Raw genomic sequence first — 15,925 nt, 5'->3', positions numbered from 1 at the left:
TTCACTATTACCAAGTTAGATGCTGTAATATCAATGTGATATATTTTGCAAGGCATTTATTCGTAAGAGGAGAAATAGCTGTGAAGTTTTGCTTTACCATTCTCCTCTCATGAATAATATTTTTAGAAAAAGTTAATGAAATCATCATATCAGTATATCAGCTATTTTTAGATTAAAATTTAAGTTATAAAATTATCTATATGAGCAAAATGTTCTTGCAACATCTACAGACCAGTGTAGAATCAGAAAGATCACTTTTAGCTGTCGGGCTGTTTTTCAGGGAAAATGAAACAGAAAACTGGAAACAAATTTATTAGAAAATTCATTTAAAAGTCCTCCTTTCTTTCTCTCAATTTCTCAAACCGAAAATAATTCTCAATAGTTTTGATTTCCTTTTAAGAATTTTGTCCTTACTTTCCATGAGCTTGTTTGTACTGTTTTATTCATTTCTTTTTTTTTCATTTCATTTTAGTTTAAATAGTGAAGGCATGTGACTTAATAGTTAGGGTAATCCGTTCATGATCATAAGGTCATGAGTTCAATTCCTAGCAGCATGTTACATCCTTGAGCAAGACACTTTATTTCATGTTGCTCCACTCCACTCAGCTGATAAAAATGAATAGGCTGGCCTTGCCACATTCTGTGCTGTGCTGAATCTCACAGAGATGTATGTTGAGGGTACACATGTCTCTGGAATGCTCAGCCACTTACATGAATAGGCTACACTGCTGATTGGATAAACTGGAACACGCATCATCAAAACCAATGGAGTGTCAGTTAGTTGATTTAAATGTTTCTATCTTTTTTAAATTCCATCTCCTCATCTACTTTCAGTTAATTGTTTATAATTTTAAAATTTTATTAAAACTTTACTGGTTTAAAAGCATACATATTATGATTTTTGTTATGAAACTAGAAGATGGCTTTTAAGCTATTTCTACCTATTACATTCGTGGCTAAAATTATTAAAATATTGATTTTATGAGCCAGTATCAGTGTTAGAGTTGATACCACTGTAAAGCATCAAATTTGAAATTCATCAGTATTTAAGTACTTCACACACATGCATGTACACACGCACTCACACATGCACACACACACATACATATATGCACTCATATGAAGAAGTTGAATAAAAACATACTAAATACTATGCACAGAAAGTTCTTTATTTATTGAAAATATTTCTTCTAGAGAGTACAGAACAATCACTTGGTGGAAAGATAATCTCAAGAACCAAGAATTGCCCTATATATAATACATATATACAGAAAAAAAAGGGGGAATAGGTCTGGGTATATGATATGATAATACACACACATATATATATATGACAGGCTTCTTTCAGTTTCTGTCTACCAAATCCACTCACAAGGCTTTGGTTGGCTGGAGGCTATAGTAGAAGACACTTGCCCAAGGTGCCACACAGTGGGACTGAACCCAAAACCATCTGGCTGGGAATCAAACTTCTTACCACACAGCCATGCCTGTGCATATATTTGAGAAAATATAAAACATTTCATGAATTTGTGTCTCATTCTTGCACAGAGACCATACTAAGCTCCTCTGTATTATTCCAATTTTAGCATATGTATTGCTGAAACAATATATACATAAACAATAATAAATCTCTGGGCGAGATATAAACAGTAACTGCTCTTATGATCCCTCTTATAATATATACATATATATATACATATAGAGAAGATAAGAAATGGGGCAATAATTAACAATGAGAAGTGGATCATTGGTGTTTAAAAGTCATTATTTAATAGAATTATTTGATAGAATTTGGAACCATTTACAGCTGTTTCTGTTTATTAAATCAGAGTAAATTTACAGTTACCTCATTACATTTAATAAACATCTTCAGAATGAATAGAGGGAATAAAAGGCAAAGAAAAAGAAAAAGAAAATGAAAACTATTCGTTAAAGTCTGTAGGCTTACATTTTAGTGACTTGTAAATTTCCATGTGTTAGTAGGAGATAGACACTCACACAACTACAGTTTTATATATATATATATATATATAAAACTGTAGTTGTGTGAGTGTCTGTCTCCTACGATTTAGATTCCTAACTCCTCCGACATTTTGCGGTGCAGTTTAACCAAATTCGGGTATCTTATAGTCGTGATTCATATCGAGCCCGTCTGGCTATTAGCGCGCTTCTACGATGAGTCTACGATTTTAAAAATAATTTAACATTATTTTTTATTCCATTTTAATGCATAATTTTTCGTGTGTCGATGGCGGCGGAGTTGGCGTCCACGCTCAAACACCTGCACCTGTGTTTGCTTCTCCCCCTTCTTCCCTCCCTCGTGAAGCTGTGGGGAAGGGAGTTTAAGGAAATCAACGTCGTAAAGCGTTGTCAAGGAGACCAGCGTTCTTTTGGAACAACGACTTCATGGCTTGAAGACACCAAAACAGAAATGGCTAAGAAAGCCCGAATTTATAAGGGAAGTAACTCTCTAAAAATGCTTATATAGTTATTTCCCTTACAAACCCGAGCAACGCCGGGCGATACTGCTAGTAGATATATAAAACTGTAGTTGTGTGAGTGTCTATCCCCTTCGATTTAGATTCCTAACTACTCCCACATTTTGCAGTGCAGTTTAACCAAATTCGGGTATCTTATAGTCGTGATTCATATCGAGCCCGTCTGGCTATTAGCGCGCGTCTACGATGAGTCTACGATTTTAAAAATAATTTAACATCATTTTTTATTCCATTTTAATGCATATTTTTTCGTGTGTCGATGGCGGCGGAGTTGGCGTCCATGCTCACACCTGCACCTGTGTTGCTTCTCCCCCTTCTTCCCTCCCTCGTGAAGCTGTGGGGAAGGGAGTGTAAGGAAATCAACGTCGTAATGCGTTGTCAAGGAGACCAGCATTCTTTTAGAACAACGACTTCATGGATTGAAGTCGCCAAAACAGAAATCGATAAAAAAGCTGAAACAGATCCACAAAAACGGCAAAAACCGCCACACAGGGCAGGTTTCCTGTGCAAACAATTTGCACAACCGAATGTTTTAGTTGTTGCACAAATCTTTATATATAAAAGTAAGGTTGTATGTCTGTCTCCTACGATTTAGATTCCTAACCACTCCCACATTTTGCGGTGCAGTGTAACCAAAACCGGGTATCTTATAGTCGTGATTCATATCGAGCCCTTCTGTGTATTAGCGTGCGTCTACGATGAGTCTACGATTTAAAAAAAAATTACCATCATTTTTTTATTCCATTTTAATGCATTTTTCGCTATTATATAAGGGAAGTAACTCTCTAAAAATGTCTATGATGAGTCAACGATTAAAAAAAAAATTACCATCATTTTTTATTCCATTTTAATGCATTTTTCGCTATTATATAAGGGAAGTAACTCTCTAAAAATGTCTACGATAAGTCAACGATTTAAAAAAAAAATTACCATCATTTTTTATTCCATTTTTAATTCATTTTTTGCTATTTTTTTGCTATAACTCACTAAAAATGCTTATATAGTTATTTCCCTTACAAACCCGAGCAACGCCGGGCGATACTGCTAGTATAAAGATATAAAGATAGTTCAGGAAACAGGATATTTGGTTTAAAATGTGAAGTTATGTTATGTGGTAGGTGGGATAGTAAGGGGAGGTAAATAACCAGTAATGCAGAGATTAGCAATATTTAAAGAATAAGTAGAGTTTAATGATATTTCGAGAATAAGAATCTATCTTTATGCAAACAAATTGTATTTTTCTCACCTCATTTATTAAGTAATTATAAATTAGACAAGCAAAATACAATTTGCATAAAGATAAATTCTTATTCTCGAAATATCATTAAACTCTACTTATTCTTTATATATCACTAATCCCTGCATTACTGGTTATTAACGGACCCCCTTAACATCTTATTACCCCCCCCCCACCTTATTATCCCAGTAACCACATAACATAACTTCACATTTTAAACCAAACACCCCAATTACCGTACTATATATTATAATCTACATAGTACAATACAGCATTAATCCTATATTAAATTTCATTTGATAGCTAGACTACCAACTCACACAACACGTAATAATTTTCTATTGAGTTTAATGATTGTTATGTACTCTTTAACTCTTTTTACTATTCCTTTACATAGCCCATATGTACACACTATATCATACAAATTGTAATAGCATCCTTAGTTTAAACAACGACTTTCCTTGTAATTACAGGAACTAAATTAGAAGCCACAAATTACCATACTTATTTCTAATTACAACACCAGATATCCCCACCACATATAACTCCTTCGGCCAACACCACCAGTCAAATAGTCACTGTCCCCACTTACTGTCATACACATCTAATGAAGGAATCTACTAATATGTGGAAATTTACAAGTCACTAATATGTAAGCTTACAGACTTCAATCAACATTTTTCCTTTTCTTTTTCTTTCCCTTTTAAACACTAATGATCCACTTTTCATTGTTAATTATTGCTTCATTATCTTCACTATATATATTAAATTACCTACTATTGTATACCTTATAACGAGGACAATACATAGTGAGGTAATACACCAGGAGTGCCTACGGATACATCTATTCCTTAGATGGTTGCATAACCTCTAACATATCTTGCTATATATATATACATATATATATACTTGTGTGCATTTGTGTCCTTGCCTTTATATTGTGTGGTCGTAATATAAATGTCAGTCATACAAGTAGTGTCCCTTTCGTTCCAGTCATCCATGATTACATGTCCAATCATTGGGAAATATCAGCTTGCTTGGAAACTTTTGAGGATTTTTTATATACATACATATATACACATACATATACATGCTTATATATATGTATAAACATACATAAATATATATATACATATATATTTATGGCACAGGAGTGGCTGTGTGGTAAGTAGCTTGTTTACCAACCACATGATTCCGGGTTCAGTCCCACTGCATGGCACCTTGGGCAAGTGTCTTCTACTATAGCCTCGGGCCGACCAAATCCTTGTGAGTGGATTTGGTAGACGGAAACTGAAAGAAGCCCGTCGTATATATGTATATATATGCGTGTATGTGTTTGTGTGTCTGTGTTTGTCCCCCTAGCATTGCTTGACAACCGATGCTGGTGTGTTTATGTCCCTGTTACTTAGCGGTTCGGCAAAGGAGACCGATAGAATAAGTACTGGGCTTACAAAAGAATAAGTCCCGGGGTCGAGTTGCTCAATTAAAGGCGGTGCTCCAGCATTGCCGCAGTCAAATGACTGAAACAAGTAAAAGAGTATACAAATATATTCATACGCATGTGTATATATACATACGCACAAAGACACATGCATACACACATATACACATACCGAAAACATATACATGCATTTCAATTCATCATTATAGAATATGGCAGATGTAACACTTTAGTATATAAATATTTCAACTATATACATTAGCAGTATTAAGATATTGACAATTTCATTACTATGTATATAATATGAGCATATGTGAGAATGTTTCTGTCTTTATAAAATTATGTTATACAGTGATGCTTGCTTGCCTTCAATTCCACACTGCTTCATTAGCAGTGTGGAGTAGAAGGCAATCAGAAATTAAAAACGTAAGCAGAAGCTGAAATATCAAGTAGTGTTATGTCATACTTTTATCAATTTAGTATTTCCTCAATATTAACTGCTGCATCAGCGTTGAGCATAAAACAATCTGCTAGTGTATCAGAAGGAGAATTAAGTATCTCCAAGGGAGCAGAAGAATCTTTCTGATAGGCAGACTATACCAAAACTTAGAATATTGGAAAAATTTTAAACACAGTACAGCCTAAACCAAGTGTAATTTTATAAAACACAGTACAGCCTAAACCAAATGTAATTCAAAATAAAGTATTACAGAAAATGTAATTTCATCAGATGCCCTGCAGACAGAAATGGTTGCACAGGGTTTGAAGTATACTCAGATTTGTAAAGGACCATTTGTTCCTACATAATACTGATCAATGAATAAGAGAGTGTAGGGAAATAGATATAGATAACTTTGTTTATTGTCTAAAGAAGAAAGTAACTTTTGCTATTGGTGTTTGCTATTTTCATGAAATGCCATTCAATGTTCATCAGAATAAGAATATGGATTCAATCATTGAAAAGTGCCAGAAAGGCTTAGCATCCATGAAAAGGGAAGAAAAATCATTGATATTGCTTTCCATAGAGAAAAGGAATAGAAACAAATCTTTTAGGAAGTAGGTGAATCATTATTACCATAACACTCCAAGCTCAAATTGCATTTGGAAAACAAAAGTTGTGAGCAGCTGTTTTCCATAGAATTCTCTATTGTATAAGATTTCTAGAAAGTCAAAACCTTACATTTCATGGTCAAATGGAATCCTATAGACCAGAAGATATAAGCAATTTTAGAATTTTTGGTGATGGTGTCGATTAAAATTGTTAGCATACTTTGATTTTGCTATGAAAATTCCTCTTGTGGAAAGAAACTCAGGGAAAATATTTTATATATAACTCTGTTTGTACAACAGTTTTCCTCAGCTGGGAGTAGTTCCTCTGATTGCTACATGAATAAATTTTACAAAATATCTTTTCTCGGATTGATCCAATTAAAATGAACACAGGTGTAATTTTAGAACAACTTGTAAAAGACAAAATACTGTTGCATAACTATTGATCTCAGTGCTGTTACACTGCTGCATTTGTGACTAGTTATAAAACTAATGCTCAACAGAAGATTAAGGAAAACATGTAGTAATATCTTTGTAAACAGTAATAATTGTTCCCTCAATTTGCTGTATTTTTTTGTTGTAATTTACTCATTTTATTTATTATTTTTTCTGTCCAGCTCACCATTGGTAAAGCTGAAAGATGTCATACGAACAGATGTCAAATCTGAATCTAAGATTCAACGGAGATCTAAAACAGAGACTATGAAACCAGTTCATGAATAGTAATAAATAAATTGGTCTGTAAAAAGAACCTGTTATATACTTGGATCAGTTATGATGCATTGATTATATTTATGTCTTGCAGAGTCATTCAGTCACTTTAATCAATTAATCTCTATCCAGTTCTCCATTTGCAAATGCTAAATAATGCCATACCAATAAATTGCTTAGTCTTAACTTGAAAACTCAATTGAATATCAGAACAGAATCTATGAAGCCAATTCAGAAAATACTTTAGTTTAAAGATGTGTAAAAAGAATCTGATATGTGCTTGGATCACTTATTAGAAATTGTTTGACTTGGTCCTAAATGTTTCGGTTATCAAAATGTTGGAAGTACAACAGTTTGATGATGCCATAGAGACCTACATTAAAACAATGAACATGTGATATAAATTTCTTATGGTAGCCAAAAATATTATGACTGTATGCATTAACCCCAGAAGGATATCTACTGGAGAGGAATATTCAAGGTAACATTACACCTAGTCTTTATTTCATTTTTGAGTGATTGCCTTTCAGCTAGCCATGGTCTAAACTTGTATGCTACTAATTTTCCCTAAATCTGCCATGAAATTAAGATTCCATCTAAGCTGGTTATTGGAAGAAGGTTATGCTACAATAAGTCAGACTGGCAGGATGAGTAAATGATTTGAAACTCTATGAAGGGTAAATAATACAAGGTATGGACAATTCAGCTCTCTGTAAATACTTGATCAAAGGTGCAACTAAATCTCTATGCAAGAAAGCTATATGAATATTTTAAGTGTTAAAGTATTCTGACCACTCGACAGCAAAAACATCATATGTTCAATTAGCACATTTGTTGTGCTAGCTATAACACATGTTGCTGTAGTATTGGACTAGAACACTAGAATACCATAAATCTGGTCTCTAGATTTAACACAAGAAATCTTGTGAAAATATTGCATGCTACACAGGAAATCTGACACTTGATGACTGTACAACCCAAGAAGACAAATTATAGCAGACAATTGCATGTTAAGGAGTCATTTAGAAAGATAGCCATTAATTTTTTCTCACGGCATTTTTGACTCACAAGAAAACCTGCTATGTACCCTTGTTAATTATAATTATACCACCATTAGGAAATCTACAATGTCTGCAGCACAACAACAAAATTCTCAACAAGACTGAAAACTCTAAATCTAAATCTTATATTTTAGAATGGCTTATTAGATAATTCCAATGAGCAACCAACATTAAAAGCGAAACTTTATATGATCAATACTTTCCTCAACTGTTTTGCAGAAGTGATTTGAAAATTTAAGGAAAAAAAACTGATTTAAATATTGAGCTAAAAACGTTTTGAAGTTAATTTGTGTGTCCAACCACATTTGTAATTAGTACAACTGAAAATCTGCACAGCTAATTCTACAAAGACAGTGGTAGATCACAATAAGGGTAGACATAGACAGGTTCCAGAAAATACTAGGGTGACTAAATGTTTTTAGAGCATTGTGGTGAAATTTGGGTCCTAAATGTAGAGTGTATTTCAAGTAATAAAAGGAAATGAGCTGAACATGCTCATCAATATGTATAATATCAATGTGCATGAACAAAACAGAATGAATGAACTTATAGAAAAAACTATGTTAAAAGAAATAAGATAAAACTTGTAAGAGAAATGAATGTGACGGTAAAAGCATATGATAAATTGTATGAATGAAAGCATCTAATCAAAGAAATGCTAAGTATTGAAAATTTATGGTGTTTATGGAAGAGGAATACTTAGGATGACATGGCATGAAATACTGTAAAGATTTCTCAAAATACTGAACTTCAAACAAGAAATGACATGGAGCTGCAATAATTGAAGACGAGCTACACTGGAAAAAATCAGCTCTTTTTGGCTATGCATGGTAGAGATAGCACTAACAAAATGGAATGGCCAGAGTACTGTCAATGTATCAATCCACTACTCCCTCCTTACTTTCCTCTCTCTTGGGTTGATTTACCTGCATTTATCCTCTACTTTTTAAATCCAGCTTTTCTCTCAGGTGCTTACATTCTATCGTGTATGCTCACTAACATTGCACATCCAACGAAGCATACTTGCTTCAATCCTTCATATCCTCAGCAGTTACAGCCCATGTTTCACTACCATGTACTAGGGATGTTCACACATATGCATCATACAGTCTACCTTTTACTCTGAACAAGAGGCACTTTGTCACAGGCAGAGGTAAGAGCTCTCTGAACTTTGCCCAGGCTATTCTTATTCTAGCTGCTACACTTTCGGAGCATCCACCAGTTTTTCTCCCTGGAATTTGACAGAAGCTGTTCTCTGCACATTTTAAGTGTTTATAGCACCTGAGCATTTGCCACATACAAAAACTATCTTCCCAGTTAGCCTTCCTTTGATATTGCTGCATCTCTTATGTGTCCATAGCTTACACTGGGTACATCTTATAGTTTCTACCTATGCTTTTTCTACAGATCGAGCAGGGCCATAAACCTGAAGGGATTTGTGGTTTGTCTGCCTTCCTACTTATTAGAACTTTGGTTTTATCTAGGTTGACTCTAAGGCCTTTCGATTCTAATCCTTGCTTCCACATCTGAAACTTTTCCTCTAGTTCTGATAGTGACTCAGCAATTAGAGCAAGGTCATCAGCATAGAGGAGTTCCCAGGAGTATCCTGTCTTGAATCCTTCTGTTATTGCTTGGAGGACTATGATGAATAAGAGGGGGCTGAGGACTGAACCTTGGTGGACCCCTACTCCTACTCGGAATTCTTCACTGTATTTGTTGCCAGCCTTCACCTTACTGACAGTATCCCTTTACATGGCTTGCACATTCATTTATCTCTAGTTTCCTCTTTGACCACCAGATAAGGGATCAGGGGACCCTGTCAAATGCTTTCTCCATGTCAACGAAAGCCAGGTACAGAATTTTATCTGTGGCTAGGTATTTCTCTTGCAGCTGTCTTACCAGAAATATAGCATCAGTGGTGCTTTTTCCTTGCACGAACCCAAATTGCATCTCATCTAGACTGACTCACTCCCTGATTAGTTGGGCTATGACCCTCTCCGTGACCTTCATTACCTGGTCCAACAACTTGTATCTAAAGCGTTACCTTTACCTTTGTAGTAGTTGACTATGGAGCTGTTACACCAGTCATTGGATGTGACTCCTTCATGTACCACCTAGTTAACAATACTGGTAACTAGGCTGTAGCTGACACTGCCAGATATTTTGAGCATCTCTGCAGTGATTCCTGATGGGCCAGGGGCATTCCCTGCTTTCATACTCTTAATTGCTTTATCTACCAAAGTTCTGTCATTTCGGATAGCTGGTCCCTCTGTTGGGTCAGCATTTGGCAAACTTTTTCTCTCCCATTCTTTCTCTTTATTGAGCAACCTTTCATAGTGGCATCTCCAAACCTCTCTCTTTGCAGCCTCGTTTAATGCAAGTGAGCCATCATCCATGTAGACACATTTCTCTCCTATGACATCATGATTCTCTCTCACACACTGTCTTGCAACACGAAATACCTCAAGTCTTTGGTCCTTCCTGGCATAGAATATTGGCAAGATTTTTCTTATCTGCATCCCCTCTAGCTACTAAACCAGTCTCCTAGCTTCCCTTCTGGCAGTCTGATACAATTCCCTGCTACCACTGTTCTTGCGGTTCTTCCAAACCTGTTTCTTTTCTCTAATAGCCCTGTCAACAACATTATTCCACCACCAAGTTACCTTGGGTCGTGAGGGGACTTTGCACCATCCACAGATCTGCAGTGGCCCTCAGCAGGTTGTCCTGTAGAAACTTCCAGTTGTCTTCCACATCATGTGAAGCTATATCCCCTTCTATTTCGTCAAAATCTCCAAGTAATATGTCTCTAAATCACTGTCCACTCGCAGGATCTTTAAGCTTCCAGACCTTTATCCTCCATGGTGGTCATCTTCTGGGCATCCATTTAGCCCTGATCCTGAAGTAACTAACTACTAATCTATGTTGTGGGGTACATTCTTCACCTGGGAAGGTTTTGGCATTTATAAGCAGCCATCTTTCCCTTTTCTGGCGAGGATGTAGTCAATTTGGCTAGTGTGTCTGCCATAATGGAAGGTGATTAGGTGACTGGCAGGTTTCCTGAAGTTAGTATTGCAAACCATAAGATCATTTGCATCACAGAACTCGAGCAGCCTGGTTCCCTCCTCATGTACGCCATGGAAGCCCCCTGCATGTTGTCCAACATGTCCATTAAAGTCACCAGCCACAAAGAGAAGGTCCCTGTCATTCGTAAATGAGGTAGTCTGCAAGAGAGTGTCATAGAATCGGTCTTTCTGTCCATCAGGTAGCCCCAGCTGAGGGGCATAGGCTGAGATAATGGTTGCTAACTATGATGTAGCACTAATCTAATCTTAGCATTCTATCACATACTCTGACTATCTCGATTACCTTATCAACCCATTTCTCTACAAGAAGTATACCCATGCCCCCGACCCCGTCAGTGTTCTCAGCTCAGAAAATCTTGTACCTGTGTTCTTTGCCTGTGAGGAACCTAGCGTAACCTCCTCTCCACCTTACTTCTTGGAGGCAGCACAAATCTACACATCTCCATTCAAGCATCTAAACAATATCACCAGACCTACCTTTCAGAGCGCTGACATTGAGTGTGCTAACTCTGAGGGTGTGGGAGGTGTGGGCCCATGAAACCCTGGGATGGGGGACAGCAGCAACATGTACCTGAAAAGAAAGCTCACTTTTGGCTGAATTCTTAAACAAACAATAGCCTTCAACGTGCATACACTCCATTATTATTTTTATGCACTATATGATCACTACCTTACATAGGAGTTTAACCCTCAGTAGGGGTGGAGATGGTGTTAAGCCTTTAGAAGTGTTCATGGGAGACAACCAAAGGATGACAGAGGATAGCTAATTCTGGTACAGGTGGTGGAGGTGGGAGGGCAGGTTTACCGCAAGATAGCAAAATTAGGAGAGACCATCTTCTAGATTCATATTCTTTTGGGAGGAGGCGTTATTAAAATGGAGTGGGGGAATCCGACTGCGTGAGCTAGCTTATATAAGGTAGGGTTGTGGTGAAGGAGGGGGAAGTGTTGGTGAAGCAAGTGGTAAATCAAAACTGAGAGAGAGGAAGCTGGTCAGGGATAGAACACGAGGTAGAAAAATATTCTTTTGGGATTTTGGGTAACATAATTTGATGAAACAGCAAATGCTAATAGTGAAATAGAATGGAAAAATCTTAGAATTTTCGGTCAGCCAATCTGTGAGAAAATTGGAGAAATAAGTGACAATGTGAAAAACTTGAATAAATGAATAAGTGACGAATAGTAAATATGCATAAGTTTGTCTTAAAGCAACATCGAGGAAGACGAAATTATGTTTAAAGTATGTTTTCATGGTAATGAAATAGATAGAATAATGAAAAGAACTAATAAGGGGGTTTATGATCTGTGCAGAAATAGAGGAGTAGATGCACATCATCATCATCATCATCATCATTTAGCGTCCGTTCTCCATGCTAGCATGGGTTGGACGGTTCAACTGGTGTCTGTGAAGCTGGAAGGCTTCATCAGGCCCAGTCAGATCTGGCAGTGTTTCTACGGCTGGATGCCCTTCCTAACGCCAACCACTCCGTGAGTGTAGTGGGTGCTTTTTACGTGCCACCCGCACAGGTGCCAGACAGAGCTGGCAAACGGCCACGAACGGATGGTGCTTTTACGTGAGGTTGAAAAAACAGAATTTCTTATCTGAGCATCTTCTGAATTCATATTCTTTTGGTAGAGTTTATATTTAAATGATAAACTTTTGGAAAGAGTTTTACAGTTCTAGTGATTGATTGGATCTGTAGCCTTCGAATTAGCTTTCGCCTTTCTGGTTTTGAGAAGCTTAATTTCCCAAGATTGGTATTTAGGCAGTGTGCTACATATCCCAGGGCCTCAATAATTACAGGTATAAACCCGAACTTGTAACCTGCATAGAGTAACTGTAGATTGCTCAATAGTTCAGCATAGGTATTCTCTTTTTCACTGATCTTCAGTTTTATATTAACATCCACTGGGCAGCTAATTTCCACAACTGTGCACAGTTTCTCTTCTCTATCCCAAATCATTATATCAGGTCTGTCATGCTTACATTTTATTGAGGCCTTCCACCAGTATTCCTTTTCATTATGAGTGGCTATGGCTTCTAGCATATTGTGGGTTTTTATTTCTTTGTCCTCGGGATTATCCTTCTGACACATTTCATTATAAATTGTCCAAGCTACATCATGTCTCATTGGTAGATAACACCGTGATGACATTTTTCAGACAACTGTGTATGATGTGGGTGATATCTTCAGTGTGAACTCCACAGTCTGCACCAGTTGTCACATTTTATGGCTTTTCTGTATACGTATGTATGTATGTATTATCTCTTTCAAGAGGGAAAGAGAAAAGTCTATCCTGAATCTCAACAGGCCATACTTTAAACTTAGAACTACTTGCAATTTACCTATACAGCTCCAATTTAAAAATTTAGTTTTAAGTTTCTTATCAGATTGAAATTCATGTGGTTGCTTTCTTCAGAAATGATCAAAGAGAGATTTCAAAACAAACAATATATTTGCACAATGGAAACTAATTATCTCTCAACGACATTGGAAAATGTTAAATGTGATAAACAATGTCTCCTAAGACAATGGTTGTCTTCCATTCTATTTCTGAATTGGGATAAACCCCACCTCCCCCAAAGAGCCCCCACACAAATATAAACAATAGAAAGGTATGCAATGTTATCTTGATGATCAAGTTTTGTATTCTTTTGTAATAAATTAAACATGGCAATGTCTGATAAAGTAAATAAAATGCACTAAAATAGTTTTCTTTTTGAGGACAAGAGATCAAAAAAATTAAGATTGCAAAAGAGGAAAGAGCACTGATAAATTACAGCATTATATTTTAACTTAAGTAAAGAAATTCCATTTCAAAATCTCAATAAATAGTGATAAAGCTTTTAACCATTATTAGCCAAAGATTTAACAAAAGGAAAAAGAGGGAAAATAAGATCAGCAGGAAGATTTACTTTAATAGTGATTCTTTTATCAAGTACAAAAGACTTAAATTTAAGTTAATAGGTAAATGAAACATTGAGATACTGTTGCATTTCCAAATGGCATTAGGGATAAAACTGCAGTAAACTTGGATTGAATGGGAAATAATGCTATTATCACAGTTTTAACTTACTAAGAGTTTTCCTCTTACTGTATCAATGATTACAACCAGATATTTTAATATAGCTATTTTTACAAAGCAGTAGAGATAACAGGCTGACTAAATTCACTGTTATAAGGGTAGTTATTTCTTTGGAAGAATGAATTTCAAAAATCAAGATAATTGATTCCAACTCAGAGTGTAAGAAGATGGAAATAAATATCTTATCAACCAACATGCTGAATTCATCTTTGGTAATATTGGTTTCTTTCAACAAAATTTGTTTAGCAGTTAGTCAGAAAAGGGAAAAAGCAATCACTACTCATGACTATTTACACATCATTTAAGATTAGTGAGACTTGGTTTTAGTATCTGAATATCAGTGTCTGCAAGATGATTATTAATGAAAAGGGAATTCCACAGAGCTACCTAATCCAAATTTCATATAACAGAGAGAACTGCATTAAAAGGTACCCTAATACTAAGTGGTGGTGTTAAATTTAGCAATTTGAAACAAAAAACAAATAAAGTGCTATTGGTTTTCTTGGCATCTTCTTTAAAGAACTATCTAAAAGAACTAAAAGATGTCTGCTTTGTATTCATCAGAAAATCCCCACCAAGGCCGTTTTAGCAGCATTATAGACCCCTGGGAAAATCAGTGCACTGGGCTGTATAGTGGTTGTTTATTAACAGTAAACCACGGAATATAGGGAATAGAATTTGGACCCTAGTACTGCATTTGCTGTAGCAATAGTAATGCATTATGTCTTTCCTTAAACGGTTTTCTAATAGTTGAAAGGACTTCTACAAGGCAATTAGAATAGGAGAGAGAGAGAGAGAGAGAGAGAGAGAGAGAGAGAGAGAGAGAGAGTTAAAGAGGAAATAAAGATACAAGAAAACACAAAGAAAGAAAGAAGTAAAATAATTTAATAAATAAAAGGAAAGTGGGTAGAAAATTTGAACAGAGATGTGTAGGAAAAATGTAGAATACATACAAACACACACATACACATATAAACATATAAGCATTTGTATGTCTGTTTCTTCCCTGTTGGCATGGGTTAGATGAAACATATTCAAGCAAATTGTCAACAGCTGGATGCTCTTCTTGTTACCATCACTATCAAGTAAAGCAAGTTTTAATTTTTTTTATTGCACTGGTCCTTACATACTGAAATATGGAATTATGAAACCTTTTTTTTACTCCAAGTTGTATTCAAAAATACCATTTTCTGCCATACAGTGATATTGAGAATTCATGACATGACATTCACACACAAATATACATATATATCTCTAAGCTTCATGAGGTGATTTGGTAGATGGAAACTGAAAAACAGCTAAACATACATACATGCATACATACATACATACATATGTATGTGCACACACACACACACATACATGCATTTATACAATCATACATTCATATTTGGAAATACTGTTGCATTTCCAAATGGCATTAGGGATAAAACTGCAGTAAAATTGGATTGAATGGGAAATAATGTTGTTATCACAGTCTTAACTTGCTAAGAGTTTTCCTCTTACTATATCAATGATTACAACCATTTTTCAATTTCATTTCAAGATTTGACAATAGAGAAAGAACTGGTTTCTAACCTAGATCTATTCTCCTTCATTGGAAGTTGAACATCAGTAACAAGGATTTTTGTATGTATGCATGCATGTATGTATGTATGTATGTATGTATGTATGTATGTATGTATGTATGTATGTATGTATGTATGTATGTATGTATGTATGTATGTATGTATGTATGTATGTATGTATGTATGTATGCA

The 15,925-nt window shown here is 35.6% G+C and overlaps 1 non-coding gene across 1 annotated transcript; it reads right to left on the bottom strand.

Moving 5' to 3' along the window:
* Positions 1–1,503: 1,503 nt before the first annotated feature.
* On the bottom strand, positions 1,504–1,608 carry LOC115211362. The gene has a single exon (XR_003881628.1). It is a non-coding gene; the product is annotated as a U6 spliceosomal RNA (small nuclear RNA).
* Between the last annotated feature and the right edge of the window lie 14,317 nt (positions 1,609–15,925).

The sequence above is a fragment of the Octopus sinensis genome, linkage group LG4 (assembly GCF_006345805.1).
Source record: "Octopus sinensis linkage group LG4, ASM634580v1, whole genome shotgun sequence".
NCBI classification, from domain to species: domain Eukaryota; kingdom Metazoa; phylum Mollusca; class Cephalopoda; order Octopoda; family Octopodidae; genus Octopus; species Octopus sinensis.
Note: the sequence above shows the minus strand (reverse complement) of the source record. Positions and strands in the feature narration are given on the sequence as shown.